This window comes from Phyllobates terribilis, unplaced genomic scaffold (assembly GCF_046119375.1).
Source record: "Phyllobates terribilis strain yellow unplaced genomic scaffold, ASM4611937v1 Scaffold_7__3_contigs__length_470593459, whole genome shotgun sequence".
NCBI classification, from domain to species: Eukaryota; Metazoa; Chordata; class Amphibia; order Anura; family Dendrobatidae; genus Phyllobates; species Phyllobates terribilis.
This window is the reverse complement of record NW_027362767.1, coordinates 18,713,023-18,729,895: the sequence shown is the minus strand read 5'-3', so window position 1 is coordinate 18,729,895 and position 16,873 is coordinate 18,713,023. Positions and strand designations below refer to the sequence as shown.

General features: G+C 47.6%; 1 protein-coding gene across 1 annotated transcript in view; it reads right to left on the bottom strand.

Moving 5' to 3' along the window:
* Positions 1–11,633, bottom strand: part of FOXN3 (forkhead box N3) — a 179,230-nt gene extending 167,597 nt beyond the window's left edge. Inside the window, exon 1 of the mRNA XM_073638217.1 lies at positions 11,436–11,633. The gene's annotated coding sequence lies outside the window, so the exon portion shown is untranslated. The remainder of the gene's footprint in view (positions 1–11,435) is intronic.
* Positions 11,634–16,873: the final 5,240 nt, after the last annotated feature.

The window sequence follows — 16,873 nt, the reverse complement described above, 5'->3', positions numbered from 1 at the left end:
CACCTCTCCGCTCTGTGCCCGGCGTCTTCCTCCCGCTCTGCTGGCAGCGCGCGCTGCTTCCCGGCCACTGTGCTAAGGGCGCGCGCGCGCTCCCCCTCTCTTAAAGGGGCCGCGCGCGCCGTCCTAAGGAGTCCCCGGCCAATGGCCGGAGGACTTCACCATATATAAGGCACCTCCTCCAAAATGGAGGTGCCCGAGCAATGTTGTTGCAAAGCCTTCACTCTGCTTCAGCCCTCAGGTCCTGTTTCCAGTCACCTGTCAGATTCCTGCTTGATACCTGCCAGATATCCGTTTACCTGCTTGCAAGCCTGCGGTCCGACGGTCTGCCTTCCGACACCTGTCTATGGACCAGCCTGCCCGCTCACCTGGGAGCGCCCATCTGCTGCCTGCCTGCTAGCCTACCTGGAGGCTCCGCCGTCACTTGCCGTGACCACCTGCCAGTCCAGAGACTCTTGTCTGCTCACCTGGGAGCGCTCATCTGCTACCTGCCTGCTAGCCTACCTGGAGGCTCCGCCGTCACTTGCCGTGACCACCTGCCTGTCCAGAGACTCGTGTCTGCTCACCTGGGAGCGCTCATCTGCTACCTGCCTGCTAGCCTACCTGGAGGCTCCGCCGTCACTTGCCGTGACCACCTGCCTGTCCAGAGACTCTCGCCTGCTCACCTAGGAGCGCTCACCTGCTACCTGCTTGCTAGCCTACCTGGAGGCTCTGCCGTCACTAGCCGTGACCACCTGCCTGTCCAGAGACTGTCCCTGTCACTTACCGTGAGTACCCGTCCTTCTACCCAGAGACTGTCCCTGTCACTTGCCGTGATTACCTGCCCGGCTACCCAGAGACTGTCCCTGTCACTTGCCGTGACTACCTGCCCTTCTACCCAGAGACTGTCCCTGTCACTTGCCGTGACTACCTGCCCTTCTACCCAGAGACTGTCCCTGTCACTTGCCGTGATTACCTGCCCGTCTTCCCTGGGAGCCACCCGCTTCCTTACAAGGACCGCCCCCTTGTATAGTTGCTCAGAGGTTCCGCCTCCCAGACCCGTTACAGAGACTTCACACTAGACCTCCAGCAGCTTGGATTGTGGCCTCTCCACTCTTCCTCCAGACTCTGGGACCTTGTGGAGTGTGTCAGTGACTGCCTTCTGGACATCTGTCAAGTCAGCAGTCTTCCCCATGATTATGGAGCCTACTGAAACATACTAAGGGACTTTTTAAATGCTTAGGAAGCCTTTGCAGGTGTTTTTTTTTGTTAATTATTCTAATTTACTGAGATAATGGCTTTTGTGTTTTCATTGGCTGTAAGCCATAATCATCAACATTCACAGAAATAAACACGTGAAAAAGATCACTCTGTGTGTAATGACTCTATATAATAGATCCCTCTGTGTGTAATGTCTCTATATAATAGATCCCTCTGTGTGTAATGACTATATAATAGATCCCTCTGTGTGTAATGACTCTATATAATAGATCCCTCTGTGTGTAATGACTCTATATAATAGATCCCTCTGTGTGTAATAACTCTATATAATAGATCCCTCTGTGTGTAATGACTCTATATAATAGATCCCTGTGTGTAATGACTCTATATAATAGATCCCTCTGTGTGTAATGACTCTATATAATAGATCCCTCTGCGTGTAATGACTCTATATAATAGATCCCTCTGCGTGTAATGACTCTATATAATAGATCCCTCTGCGTGTAATGACTCTATATAATAGATCACTGTCTGTAATGACTCTATATAATAGATCCCTCTGCGTGTAATGACTCTATATAATAGATCCCTCTGCGTGTAATGACTCTATATAATAGATCCCTCTGTGTGTAATGACTCTATATAATAGATCCCTCTGTGTGTAATGACTCTATATAATAGATCCCTCTGTGTAATGACTCTATATAATAGATCCCTCTGTGTGTAATGACTCGATATAATAGATCCCTCTGTGTGTAATGTCTCTATATAATAGATCCCTCTGTGTGTAATGACTCTATATAATAGATCCCTCTGTGTATAATGACTCTATAATAGATCCCTCTGTGTGTAATGACTCTATATAATAGATCCCTCTGTGTGTAATGACTCTATATAATAGATCCCTCTGTGTGTAATGACTCTATATAATAGATCCCTCAGTGTGTAATGACTATATAATAGATCCCTCTGTGTGTAATGACTCTATATAATAGATCCCTCTGTGTGTAATGACTATATAATAGATCCCTCTGTGTGTAATGACTCTATATAATAGATCCCTCTGTGTGTAATGACTCTATGGAATAGATCCCTCTGTGTGTAATGACTCTATGGAATAGATCCCTCTGTGTGTAATGACTCTATATAATAGATCCCTCTGTGTGTAATGACTCTAAATAGATCACTCTGTGTGTAATGACTCTATATAATAGATCCCTCTGTGTGTAATGACTCTATAGAATAGATCCCTCTGTGTGTAATGACTCTATAGAATAGATCCCTCTGTGTGTAATGACTCTATAGAATAGATCCCTCTGTGTAATGACTCTATAGAATGGATCCCTCAGTGTGTAATGACTCTATATAATAGATCCCTCTGTGTGTAATGACTCTATATAATAGATCCCTATGTGTGTAATGACTCTATATAATAGATCGCTGTGTGTAATGACTCTATATAATAGATCGCTCTGTGTGTAATGACTATATAATAGATCCCTCTGTGTGTAATGACTCTATATAATAGATCCCTCTGTGTGTAATGACTCTATATAATAGATCCCTCAGTGTGTAATGACTCTATATAATAGATCCCTCTGTGTGTAATGACTATATAATAGATCCCTCTGTGTGTAATGACTCTATGGAATAGATCCCTCTGTGTGTAATGACTCTATGGAATAGATCCCTCTGTGTGTAATGACTCTATATAATAGATCCCTCTGTGTGTAATGACTCTATATAATAGATCCCTGTCTGTAATGACTCTATATAATAGATCCCTCTGTGTGTAATGACTCTATATAATAGATCCCTGTGTGTAATGACTCTATATAATAGATCCCTCTGTGTGTAATGACTCTATATAATAGATCCCTCTGTGTGTAATGACTCTATATAATAGATCCCTCTGTGTGTAATGACTCTATATAATAGATCCCTCTGTGTGTAATGACTCTATATAATAGATCCCTCTGTGTGTAATGACTCTATATAATAGATCACTCTGTGTGTAATGACTCTATGTAATAGATCCCTCTGTGTGTAATGACTCTATATAATAGATCCCTCTGTGTGTAATGACTCTATATAATAGATCCCTCTGTGTGTAATGACTCTATATAATAGATCCCTCTGTGTGTAATGACTCTATATAATAGATCCCTCTGTGTGTAATGACTCTATATAATAGATCCCTCTGTGTGTAATGACTCTATATAATAGATCCCTCTGTGTGTAATGACTCTATATAATAGATCACTCTGTGTGTAATGACTCTATATAATAGATCCCTCTGTGTGTAATGACTCTATATAATAGATCCCTCTGTGTGTAATGACTCTATATAATAGATCCCTCTGTGTGTAATGACTCTATATAATAGATCCCTCTGTGTGTAATGACTCTATATAATAGATCCCTCTGTGTGTAATGACTCTATATAATAGATCCCTCTGTGTGTAATGACTCTATATAATAGATCCCCCTGTGTGTAATGACTCTATATAATAGATCCCTCTGTGTGTAATGACTCTATAGAATAGATCCCTCTGTGTGTAATGACTCTATATAATAGATCCCTCTGTGTGTAATGACTCTATATAATAGATCCCTCTGTGTGTAATGACTCTATATAATAGATCCCTCTGTGTGTAATGACTCTATATAATAGATCCCTCTGTGTGTAATGACTCTATATAATAGATCACTCTGTGTGTAATGACTCTATATAATAGATCACTCTGTGTGTAATGACTCTATATAATAGATCACTCTGTGTGTAATGACTCTATATAATAGATCCCTCTGTGTGTAATGACTCTATATAATAGATCCCTCTGTGTGTAATGACTCTATATAATAGATCCCTCTGTGTGTAATGACTCTATATAATAGATCCCTCTGCGTGTAATGACTCTGTATAATAGATCCCTCTGTGTGTAATGACTCTATAGAATAGATCCCTCTGTGTGTAATGACTCTATATAATAGATCCCCCTGTGTGTAATGACTCTATATAATAGATCCCTCTGTGTGTAATGACTCTATAGAATAGATCCCTCTGTGTGTAATGACTCTATATAATAGATCCCCCTGTGTGTAATGACTCTATATAATAGATCTCTGTGTGTAATGAATCTATATAATAGATCCCTCTGTGTGTAATGACTCTATATAATAGATCCCTCTGCGTGTAATGACTCTATATAATAGATCCCCCTGTGTGTAATGACTCTATATAATAGATCTCTGTGTGTAATGACTCTATATAATAGATCCCTCTGTGTGTAATGACTCTATATAATATAGGAGGTTCACTTTTTGTATTGAAGAACTGAAATAAAAATGTTTTGATGATATTCTAATTTAGTGAGATTCACCTGTATATGGTGGGCTGTCTGCTTGTTAGTGAAGGAGCAGAGTTCCTGCAGCACTGCGGCAGTAGAGCCGAGAAGGGCGCAGCTGAGGGCTGAGTGTGAGTAAACAACATCTAGGTTTTGACCGCTCCAGACTACATTGTACTATTATTATCTATTTGTAAGGGAACTTACTGGAGACTATATTTACAGCTGCCAGCAGGGGAAGAGCAATGACTGCACAGCTTACTGGGGACTATATTTACAGCTGCCAGCAGGGGAAGAGCAATGACTGCACAGCTTACTGGAGACTATATTTACAGCTGCCAGCAGGGGAAGAGCAATGACTGCACAGCTTACTGGGGACTATATTTACAGCTGCCAGCAGGGGAAGAGCAATGACTGCACAGCTTACTGGGGACTATATTTACAGCTCCCAGCATGGGAAGAGCAAGGACTGCACAACTTACTGGGGACTATATTTACAGCTGCCAGCAGGGGAAGAGCAAGGACTGCACAACTTACTGGGGACTATATTTACAGCTGCCAGCAGGGGAAGAGCAATGACTGAACAGCTTACTGGGGACTATATTTGTAGCTACCAGCAAAGGACAATGAGAAGTTGTTCAGGACTATATTTAAAGCTGCCAGAGAAGGAAGGGCATTGGCTGGAGTACTTACTGGGGACTATATTTACAGAAGTCAGGAGAAAGAAAACAATCTGTAGGATTTACACGGAACTGTATTTACTGCTGACAGAGGGGGAAGGAAACTGACTGAAGAACTTACTAGGGACTATATTTACAGCTGCCAGCAGTGGAAGGGCCATGATTGGAGAAGTTACTGGGTTTGTTTTCCCAGCTGCCAGAGAGGGAAGAAAACTCACTGGAGAACTCACCTGAGACTTTATTTACAGCTGTGAGAGGAAGAGGGACAATGACTGGAAAACTGACAGGGGACCATAGTCACAGCTGCCAGAGGGGGAAGGAGACTGACTGTGGTCTATGTGAAGATATGGAAGAGTCAAATCCATAAATGCAGACAAGGCGTTTGTTAACGTTGTAAGCGTAAAATAGAAATGGGTGAAGAATCCTGGACCAGCAGCCCCCACAGTGGCACAGATCGGTGGCGGTGCAGGGAAGAATAAAGGAGAAGCAGGGACAGTTAATTCATGGAAGCAGAAACTATGCTAAGATACCGATAATGGCCTCTCAGGACTGGAATATATGAATGGATCGATCACTCGTGGGCTGCTGTATCCAGGACCCCGGTGTCAGTAGTCACGTACTGAGGGGCTCTATAGACTGCATATCCACCAGCGGACACAGACTGACTGCAGAAAGGCGCATTAACCTCCCGGAGTAAGAAGCTGCCTGCAGCCCGGCAAGGGTTAAAGGACGGCAGGCAGCCGCAGCCAGCTCCGTGTTCCCATGGCGACCAGTCCCCACTTCTCAGGTTTAGAAGCCGCCACTTCCTGTGTCTAAATTTTGCAGCCAATCAGGAGATTGTTTACTGGTGTCAGGCAGCGGCTGCGAAAGTATGGGGGCGCCCAGCCTGGAACCGGAGCGACCCGAGATCAAGCCCCCCAATGTGACCCAACCCTGCAAAGATAACATCCAAGCACACTGTATCTAATCCCACCATGTGTGATACTGTCGGCTGAGCCGTGTATCTAACCCAGTCCTTAGCTGCTGTATCCAAGCCGCACACATCACTACAAACTCCTTCTCCAACATCCCAAAAATATCTCACTGCAGAGAAATGTGATCTGTCCGCGGTCGAGCGCCCCGTCATCGGCTCCAGTTCACACTGCGCGGTTGTGACAAAGCTGCTGTAAAGCAGAACCCAGAATGGAGCCAGACGATCGCTGCAAAATCAAGAAATATGGACGTGGTGGTGCCCCGACAGGTGTCCAGCCCCCCGTACATTATCAGTCAGCCACCTCCTTTTATAAGACCACCTTAGTACGCAATAGCTGACACTAGAGGGGTCCGCCTAGAGGGGTTCGCGCCGTCTCTACACCGATACTAGAGGGATCGGTGCCGTCTCTACACCGACACTAGAGGGGTTCGCGCCGTCTCTACACCGATACTAGTGGGGTCCGCCTAGAGGGGTCGACGCCGTCTCTACACCGACACTAGAGGGGTTCGCGCCGTCTCTTCACCGGTACTAGAGGGGTCCGCCTAGAGGGGTCGACGCCGTCTCTACACCGACACTAGAGGGGTTCGCGCCGTCTCTACACCAATACTAGAGGGGTCCGCCTAGAGGGGTCGACGCCGTCTCTACACCGACACTAGAGGGGTTCGCGCCGTCTCTACACCGATACTAGAGGGATCGGTGCCGTCTCTACACCGACACTAGAGGGGTTTGCGCCGTCTCTACACCGATACTAGAGGGGTCCGTGCCATCTCTACATCGACGCTAGAGGGGTTCGCACCGTCTCTACACCGATACTAAAGGGGTCCGTGCCGTTTCTACACCAACACTAGAGGGGTCCGCGCCGTCTCTACACCAACACTAGAGGGGTCCGCGCCGTCTCTACACCGATAATAGAGGAGTCCGCCCGGCTCTACACCAATACTAGAGGAGTCGGCCACCTCCTTTTATAAGACCACCTTAGTACGCAATAGCTGACACTAGAGGGGTCCGCCTAGAGGGGTCGACGCCGTCTCTCTACACCGACACTAGAGGGGTTCGCGCCGTCTCTACACCAATACTAGAGGGGTCCGCCTAGAGGGGTCGGCGCCGTCTCTACACCGACACTAGAGGGGTTCGCGCCGTCTCTACACCAATACTAGAGGGGTCCGCCTAGAGGGGTCGACGCCGTATCTACACCGACACTAGAGGGGTTCGCGCCGTCTCCACACCGATACTAGAGGGATCGGTGCCGTCTCTACACCGACACTAGAGGGGTTCGCGCCGTCTCTACACCGATACTAGAGGGGTCCGTGCCATCTCTACATCGACACTAGAGGGGTTCACGCCGTCTCTACACCAATACTAGAGGGGTCCGCCTAGAGGGGTCGACGCCGTCTCTACACCGACACTAGAGGGGTTCGCGCTGTCTCTACACCGATACTAAAGGGGTCCGTGCCGTTTCTACACCAACACTAGAGGGGTCCGCGCCGTCTCTACACCAACACTAGAGGGGTCTGCGCCGTCTCTACACCGATAATAGAGGAGTCCGCCCGGCTCTACACCGATACTAGAGGAGTCGGCCCGGGTCTACGCCGACACTAGAGGGGTCCACGCCGTCTCTACAGTGGTCCACGCCGTCTCTACAGTGACACTACAGGGGTCTGCGCCATCTCTACAGTGACACTAGAAGGGTCCGCGCCATCTCTACAGCGACTCTAGAGGGGTCCGTGCCGTCTCTACCGCGACACTAGAGGGGTCCGCGCCATCTCTACAGTGACCCTAGAGGGATCCGTGCGGTCTCTACACCGACACTAGAGGGTCCATGCCATCTCTACAGTGGCACTAGAGGGGTCCATGCCATCTCTACACCGACACTAGAGGGTCCACGCCATCTCTACAGTGGCGCTAGAGGGGTCCATGCCATCTCTACAGTGGCACTAGAGGGGTGCACCCCATCTGTACAGTGACACTAGAAGGGTTCGCGCGGTCTCTACAGTGACACTAGAGGGGTCCATGCCATCTCTACAGCGCAGTAACAGACGAAACATTGGACGTTTCTGCGTCTTTTCTTCGGCAGATCTGGATGTGCAATCCTGTCTGTGCGGATAGCCCGTGTGCCCAGGAGCGGCACCTCTAGTGATGGGCGGCTGCAGGCGAGCACCTGGCGGATCACATTGACTCACGTCAGCGACCACTTGCGCCTTGAGAAAAGTGACTGCTGCTAATCGAGCCGTTCTCCTCGGGATCTCGGCGCGTGTTCACATCAGCCATTTATAGAGCCGACTCTTCAGCTGCTCCTGTGATGTGGCGAGCAAATCTTAGCTCTGATCCACGTCATCGGCAGCTAAAATAACAAAGCTCCATTTAAACAGACGGTGCCCCCAGTGAACGGCGAGGAACGAGAAGCCTGTGGCGCTACGGTGTGAATGTGGACGATTGTGCCAGTCGCACATCGCTGATGAGTGGCACCCATCGCCGTACCTGACAGATACAATCACCTCTTATCCTTAGGTCACATCTGAATGGCGACTTTGGTCTCTGGATCACAAGGTTGTATTGCGACATTGCAATGACTGATGGCATTATTACAGGTGATGACTGCAGCAAAATACTCCAAGCCGGACGGATATTTGGTTGCAGAGCGCAGGATGCAAGAAGCTTCTCTAGGATACAGAACCTGTGTGCAACTGAGGGATGAGCAAATCGATTGGGGGATCCGGCGGCCACATCAGTAATCTAGTGACTGCCGGCCTGGAGCAGCCTCTTACCTGCCGGGATCTCCTCCTGCCGAAGTGACCGACGGACCCGGATCCTACAAATTGATTTGCTCATCTCTACGTGCGACTGTGATAAAGTTGTTTTTTTTTTTGAGACTAAACGGTGATGTGAATTTTTAAGTTCATGTGACTCACAGCCAAATCGTACCCCAAAATAGTCGTGTGACTGTCGCAGATAATTGGGAAGCATTTGTGTCCCGTGATTTGATGTTTCGGCGTAGATCTAACCTTAAAAGTGCAGTAAAAGCCGCCTGCCGCAGTCACGTCACGGTGAGGAACCTGCGCAGGACTAATCCTCCGCCACCTCCATCTGTGGGCAGCCACAATGTATCCCGGGTACTGTACAGCAGTGTGGCACCGTGGCAGTACACACAGCCGGCGCCGCGTCCCCCCCACAGTAGCACATTGTCTACAGCACAACTACAGCTGCTCCGTTACAGTCTCAGGAAATGAATAAAGTAAAGCCGCGTCCCTCTGGGCGAGCGGAGGGAGTGCAACGTCTGGAACACAAAGTATCAGCGGTGGACACTATCGGCTCCAGCTTGTTGCTGCATGAAATTCTCAGAGTGATTGTCAACAGGAAGCGGACGTTGCTGACACGCACACACACTGCCATTTTGTTTTCCCCTACAGCGAAGGTTTTATTGCAAAAACTTTTATCTGCCACAAAGTGACCAATGCAACAATAAAGATACGGAGGCGCCGTGCAAGGACACGGAGAAAAGCCATAAACCAGAAGCAGCAGCCGAACACCTCCACACATACATATTATATATATTACATAATGTGCAGACGCTGTGCGGGCGGCATCAGGGGTATACGGGGGGCTTATGTCCTGCGCTCATATACGACCGATACATCCTATCATTGAGAAGGCTTGTGGACAATGTCACCAGGCTGCTATACCAGTGATACATTGTTTCCTTATATAGACTTGTATACACAGAAGAAGGAGGCAAAGTCACCCGGCTGGTTAGTGTTAGGGCTGCGGGAGTGATACATTGTGTCCTTACAGAGTTATGTATACAGCGGACAAGGGGAGTAGTACAATGTATCTCTATATAGCTATATAGATCTGACAACTATTTGGTTGGCTGTACTATTTATTGTGGAGTGATACAATGTCACCAGGGTGTATGGGGTGATACAAGACTGATACATTGTCTCTATCCAGCATGCTCACAGTGACACAATGTCACAAGGGTGTATGGGGTGATATGAGACTGATACATTGTGCCTATCCAGCATGCTCACAGTGACACAATGTTACCAGGGTGTATGGGGTGATACAAGACTGATACATTGTCTCCATCCAGCATGCTCACAGTGATACAATGTCACCAGGGTGTATGGGGTGATACAAGACTGATACGTTGTGTCGCTCTCTATCATGCTCACAGTGATACAATGTCACCAGGGTGTATGGGGTGATACAAGACTGATACGTTGTGTCGCTCTCTATCATGCTCACAGTGACACAATGTCAGCAGGGTGTATGGGGTGATACGAGACTGATATGTTGTGCCTATCCAGCATGCTCACAGTGACACAATGTCACAAGGGTGTATGGGGTGATACAAGACTGATACATTATCTCCATCCAGCATGCTCACAGTGACACAATGTCACCAGGGTGTATGGGGTGATATGAGACTGATACATTGTACCTATCCAGCATGCTCACAGTGACACAATGTCACCAGGGTGTATGGGGTGATACAAGACTGATACATTGTCTCCATCCAGCATGCTCACAGTGATACAATGTCACCAGGGTGTATGGGGTGATACAAGACTGATACGTTGTGTCACTCTCTAGCATGCTCACAGTGACACAATGTCACCAGGGTGGTACATTGTGCTATACACAGTACGGTACGATTGATACGTTGTGTCACTCTCTAGCATGCTGAGTTATACAGTGTCAGCAGGGTGTATGGGGTGATACAAGACTGATACATTATCTCCATCCAGCATGCTCACAGTGACACAATGTCACCAGGGTGTATGGGGTGATATGAGACTGATACATTGTACCTATCCAGCATGCTCACAGTGACACAATGTCACCAGGGTGTATGGGGTGATACAAGACTGATACATTGTCTCCATCCAGCATGCTCACAGTGATACAATGTCACCAGGGTGTATGGGGTGATACAAGACTGATACGTTGTGTCACTCTCTAGCATGCTCACAGTGACACAATGTCACCAGGGTGGTACATTGTGCTATACACAGTACGGTACGATTGATACGTTGTGTCACTCTCTAGCATGCTGAGTTATACAGTGTCAGCAGGGTGTATGGGGTGATACACGACTGATACGTTGTCTCGGTCCAGCATGCTCACAGTGATACGGTGTCACCAGGGTGGTAATCTCCAGCACAGGGAGGACACAGCCCCCTGGGCTCAGTATGGGAATGTCTCTGGGCAGGAGGGGGCTGCCGCCCGGTTCCTTACCTTGTAATCCTTGCTCTGTGGAGGGTCCTGCCTGCACCCGCAGCTTCTTTTGGGGGTCAGCTTATATTCCCAGGCCTACCCCAGCCATCCTGGAGCGGTTTATTGTGAGGGATCTCTGCAGACAGAATGCAGCCATATCCAGCCCATACTCTCAAAAACAGCTCAGTGTTGTCACTGTTAGGAGCAAACTACAGCCGCCCTCGCCTCCTGGGTCCTACTGCTCGTCCGCTAGTCCGGCCTTCAGCTGCTCTGCAAAACACTGAGTTAGCAACATTAAAATCAATGCCTATTATCAGACGCCAGTGTTATTATCTGTACATAGCTCAGGCTTCTCCGCATCTTTATGCTTCTGATTAAGTCTAATTATGGGAACATAAAAAGCAGAAGGGAAAGTAAGAAACTGGTAGAAAGAAGAGGGCGATAAAGCCAGCAGCCGAGCACGGAAAGGAGCTCCCCATTGATTTCAGGACCCCACACATTACAGAACATTGTCAGCCGATGCATTCACAGAAGAGGACAGAACATTATAGAAAACATCACAGTAACAAGGCAGAAGCCGGACTCACAGAGACACCATGTTAGAGCCCAGCAGGGTGATGGAGGCAGCGCGGGGACAAAATACTGGGGGGACCACCAGCCAACTCATAGAGGGCGAGGCTTGTATAGGGCGCCAGTCACACACCTGGTGCACAGCGCCCGACTTACCGCCTATTAGTGACATCAGGCGGACTGCCCAGCACTATATAAGTACACCCCAAGGACAGACACCCCAGTTATCCCCACCCAACGCTAAAAGTGCAAAGCTGCACCCTGCAAGAGCTGAAAAATGTGCAGCAATAAAAAAGAAGTATAAAATACATTAAGTGTTTGTCAATATTTTATCCAAAATATACCAGCTCACAACCCACATCAGGGGTCCTCATTGTCTTGCGAGCCCCTATGCTGAGATTCAGAGCGCCCCTCCACAGATGGTCGGCGAGTGAGTGGTCGTTTCGTCAGTATTCTGCGCCTGATATCATGGGGCCGGCGACATCCTGCATTTAAGGCCTCATTCACACGTCCGGGTTTAAACACAGACGTGGAAAAATGGTACCGGCGTCATCAGAGCTTTGGATCAGTGCACGGGCCGTGTGTGCGGTTTTACCATCAGTGTTTGATGTCACAGTACAGGGATAACGCTGCACACAGTGATGTCACAGTACAGGGATAACGCTGCACACAGTGATGTCACAGTACAGGGATAACGCTGCACACAGTGATGTCACAGTACAGGGATAACGCTGCACACAGTGATGTCACAGTACAGGGATAACGCTGCACACAGTGATGTCACAGTACAGGAATAACGCTGCACACAGTGATGTCACAGTACAGGGATAACGCTGCACACAGTGATGTCACAGTACAGGGATAACGCTGCACACAGTGATGTCACAGTACAGGGATAACGGACACAGTGATGTCACAGTACAGGAATAAAGGACACAGTGATGTCACAGTACAGGGATAATACACACAGTGATGTCACAGTACAGGGATAACGGACACAGTGATGTCACAGTACAGGGATAACGCTGCACACAGTGATGTCACAGTACAGGAATAACGCTGCACACAGTGATGTCACAGTACAGGGATAACGCTGCACACAGTGATGTCACAGTACAGGGATAACGCTGCACACAGTGATGTCACAGTACAGGGATAACGCTGCACACAGTGATGTCACAGTACAGGGATAACGCTGCACACAGTGATGTCACAGTACAGGGATAACGCTGCACACAGTGATGTCACAGTACAGGGATAACGGACACAGTGATGTCACAGTACAGGAATAACGGACACAGTGATGTCACAGTACAGGGATAATACACACAGTGATGTCACAGTACAGGGATAACGGACACAGTGATGTCACAGTACAGGGATAACGCTGCACACAGTGATGTCACAGTACAGGAATAACGCTGCACACAGTGATGTCACAGTACAGGGATAATGCTGCACACAGTGATGTCACAGTACAGGGATAATACACACAGTGATGTCACAGTACAGGGATAATACACACAGTGATGTCACAGTACAGGGATAACGCTGCACACAGTGATGTCACAGTACAGGGATAACGCTGCACACAGTGATGTCACAGTACAGGGATAACGCTGCACACAGTGATGTCACAGTACAGGGATAACGCTGCACACAGTGATGTCACAGTACAGGGATAACGCTGCACACAGTGATGTCACAGTACAGGGATAACGCTGCACACAGTGATGTCACAGTACAGGGATAAAACACACAGTGATGTCACAGTACAGGAATAACGGACACAGTGATGTCACAGTACAGGAATAATGCTGCACACAGTGATGTCACAGTACAGGAATAATGCTGCACACAGTGATGTCACAGTACAGGGATAACGCTGCACACAGTGATGTCACAGTACAGGGATAACGCTGCACACAGTGATGTCACAGTGCAGGAATAATGGACACAGTGATGTCACAGTACAGGGATAATACACAAAGTGATGTCACAGTACAGGAATAACGCTGCACACAGTGCTGTCACAGTACAGGAATAGCGCTGCACACAGTGATGTCACAGTACAGGGATAATACACACAGTGATGTCACAGTACAGGGATAATGCACACAGTGATGTCACAGTACAGGGATAACGCTGAACACAGTGATGTCACAGTACAGGGATAATACACACAGTGATGTCACAGTACAGGGATAATACACACAGTGATGTCACAGTACAGGAATAACGCTGCACACAGTGATGTCACAGTACAGGGATAACGCTGCACACAGTGATGTCACAGTACAGGGATAACGCTGAACACAGTGATGTCACAGTGCAGGGATAATACACACAGTGATGTCACAGTACAGGAATAACGCTGCACACAGTGATGTCACAGTACAGGGATAACGCTGCACACAGTGATGTCACAGTACAGGAATAACGCTGCACACAGTGATGTCACAGTACAGGGATAATGCACACAGTGATGTCACAGTACAGGGATAACGCTGAACACATTGATGTCACAGTACAGGGATAATACACACAGTGATGTCACAGTACAGGAATAACGCTGCACACAGTGATGTCACAGTACAGGGATAACGCTGCACACAGTGATGTCACAGTACAGGGATAACGCTGAACACAGTGATGTCACAGTGCAGGGATAATACACACAGTGATGTCACAGTACAGGAATAATGCTGCACACAGTGATGTCACAGTACAGGGATAATACACACAGTGATGTCACATTGCAGGGATAACGCTGCACACAGTGATGTCACAGTACAGGGATAATACACACAGTGATGTCACATTGCAGGAATAATGCTGCACACAGTGATGTCACAGTGCAGGAATAACGCTGCACACAGTGATGTCACAGTACAGGGATAATGGACACAGTGATGTCACAGTACAGGAATAACGCTGCACAAAGTGATGTCACAGTACAGGGATAACGGACACAGTGATGTCACATTGCAGGAATAACGCTGCACACAGTGATGTCACAGTACAGGGATAACGCTGCACACAGTGATGTCACAGTACAGGAATAACGCTGCACACAGTGATGTCACAGTACAGGAATAACGCTGCACACAGTGATGTCACAGTACAGGGATAATACACACAGTGATGTCACAGTACAGGAATAACGCTGCACACAGTGATGTCACAGTACAGGGATAATACACACAGTGATGTCACAGTACAGGAATAATGCTGCACACAGTGATGTTACAGTACAGGGATAATACACACAGTGATGTCACAGTACAGGGATAACGCTGCACACAGTGATGTTACAGTACAGGGATAATACACACAGTGATGTCACATTGCAGGGATAACGCTGTACACAGTGATGTCACAGTACAGGGATAATACACACAGTGATGTCACATTGCAGGAATAATGCTGCACACAGTGATGTCACAGTGCAGGAATAACGCTGCACACAGTGATGTCACAGTACAGGGATAATACACACAGTGATGTCACAGTACAGGGATAATACACACAGTGATGTCACAGTACAGGAATAACGCTGCACACAGTGATATCACAGTACAGGAATAACGCTGCACACAGTGATGACACAGTACAGGGATAACGCACACAGTGGTGTCACAATACAGAGATAATACACACAGTGATGTCACAGTACAGGGATAATACACACAGTGATGTCACAGTACAGGAATAGCGCTGCACACAGTGATGTCACAGTACAGGAATAACGCTGCACACAGTGATGTCATAGTACAGGAATACCGCTGCACACAGTGATGTCACAGTACAGGAATAACGCTGCACACAGTGATGTCATAGTACAGGAATACCGCTGCACACAGTGATGTCATAGTACAGGAATACCGCTGCACACAGTGATGTCATAGTACAGGAATACCGCTGCACACAGTGATGTCACAGTACAGGAATAACGCTGCACACAGTGATGTCACAGTACAGGAATAACGCTGCACACAGTGATGTCACAGTACAGGAATAACGCTGCACACAGTGATGTCACAGTACAGGAATAACGCTGCACACAGTGATGTCACAGTACAGGGATAACGCTGCACACAGTGATGTCACAGTACAGGGATAACGCTGTACACAGTGATGTCACAGTACAGGAATAACGCTGCACACAGTGATGTCACAGTACAGGAATAATGCTGCACACAGTGATGTCACAGTACAGGAATAACGCTGCACACAGTGATGTCACAGTACAGGGATAACGCTGTACACAGTGATGTCACAGTACAGGAATAACGCTGCACACAGTGATGTCACAGTACAGGAATAAAGCTGCACACAGTGATGTCACAGTACAGGAATAAAGCTGCACACAGTGATGTCACAGTACAGGAATAACGCTGCACACAGTGATGTCACAGTACAGGAATAAAGCTGCACACAGTGATGTCACAGTACAGGAATAATGCTGCACACAGTGATGTGACAGTACAGGAATAATGCTGCACACAGTAGATGTAGCGATAAGACCCCATAATATTGTTTCGGATGGGGCCGGGTTGGCTCTCCTTCCATGTTATTTACAGTCCTGTGCTCTGGCTGGTAATCTGCTTTACTTCATTCTAGGTCAAGTTGCTTACAGTTGTCCTGGGCTGGATGCTTTCTGCGCCCCCTGCTGGCAGCACCATAACACTACACCCAGGACTATACCTGGCGGTTGTCACCTTACCTGGGCCACAAATCCCTCCCTTTATAGGATAAACATTTTGAACCTTTGGAGTTTGCTGCTTTCACCCAAAATGAAAGAAAGTGCTGGATTCAGTAAGGGGCTAGATCAATAACAGGGAGACCAGTAAATCACTACAAAGTTCAGTGTCTTGAACTCGGCCATG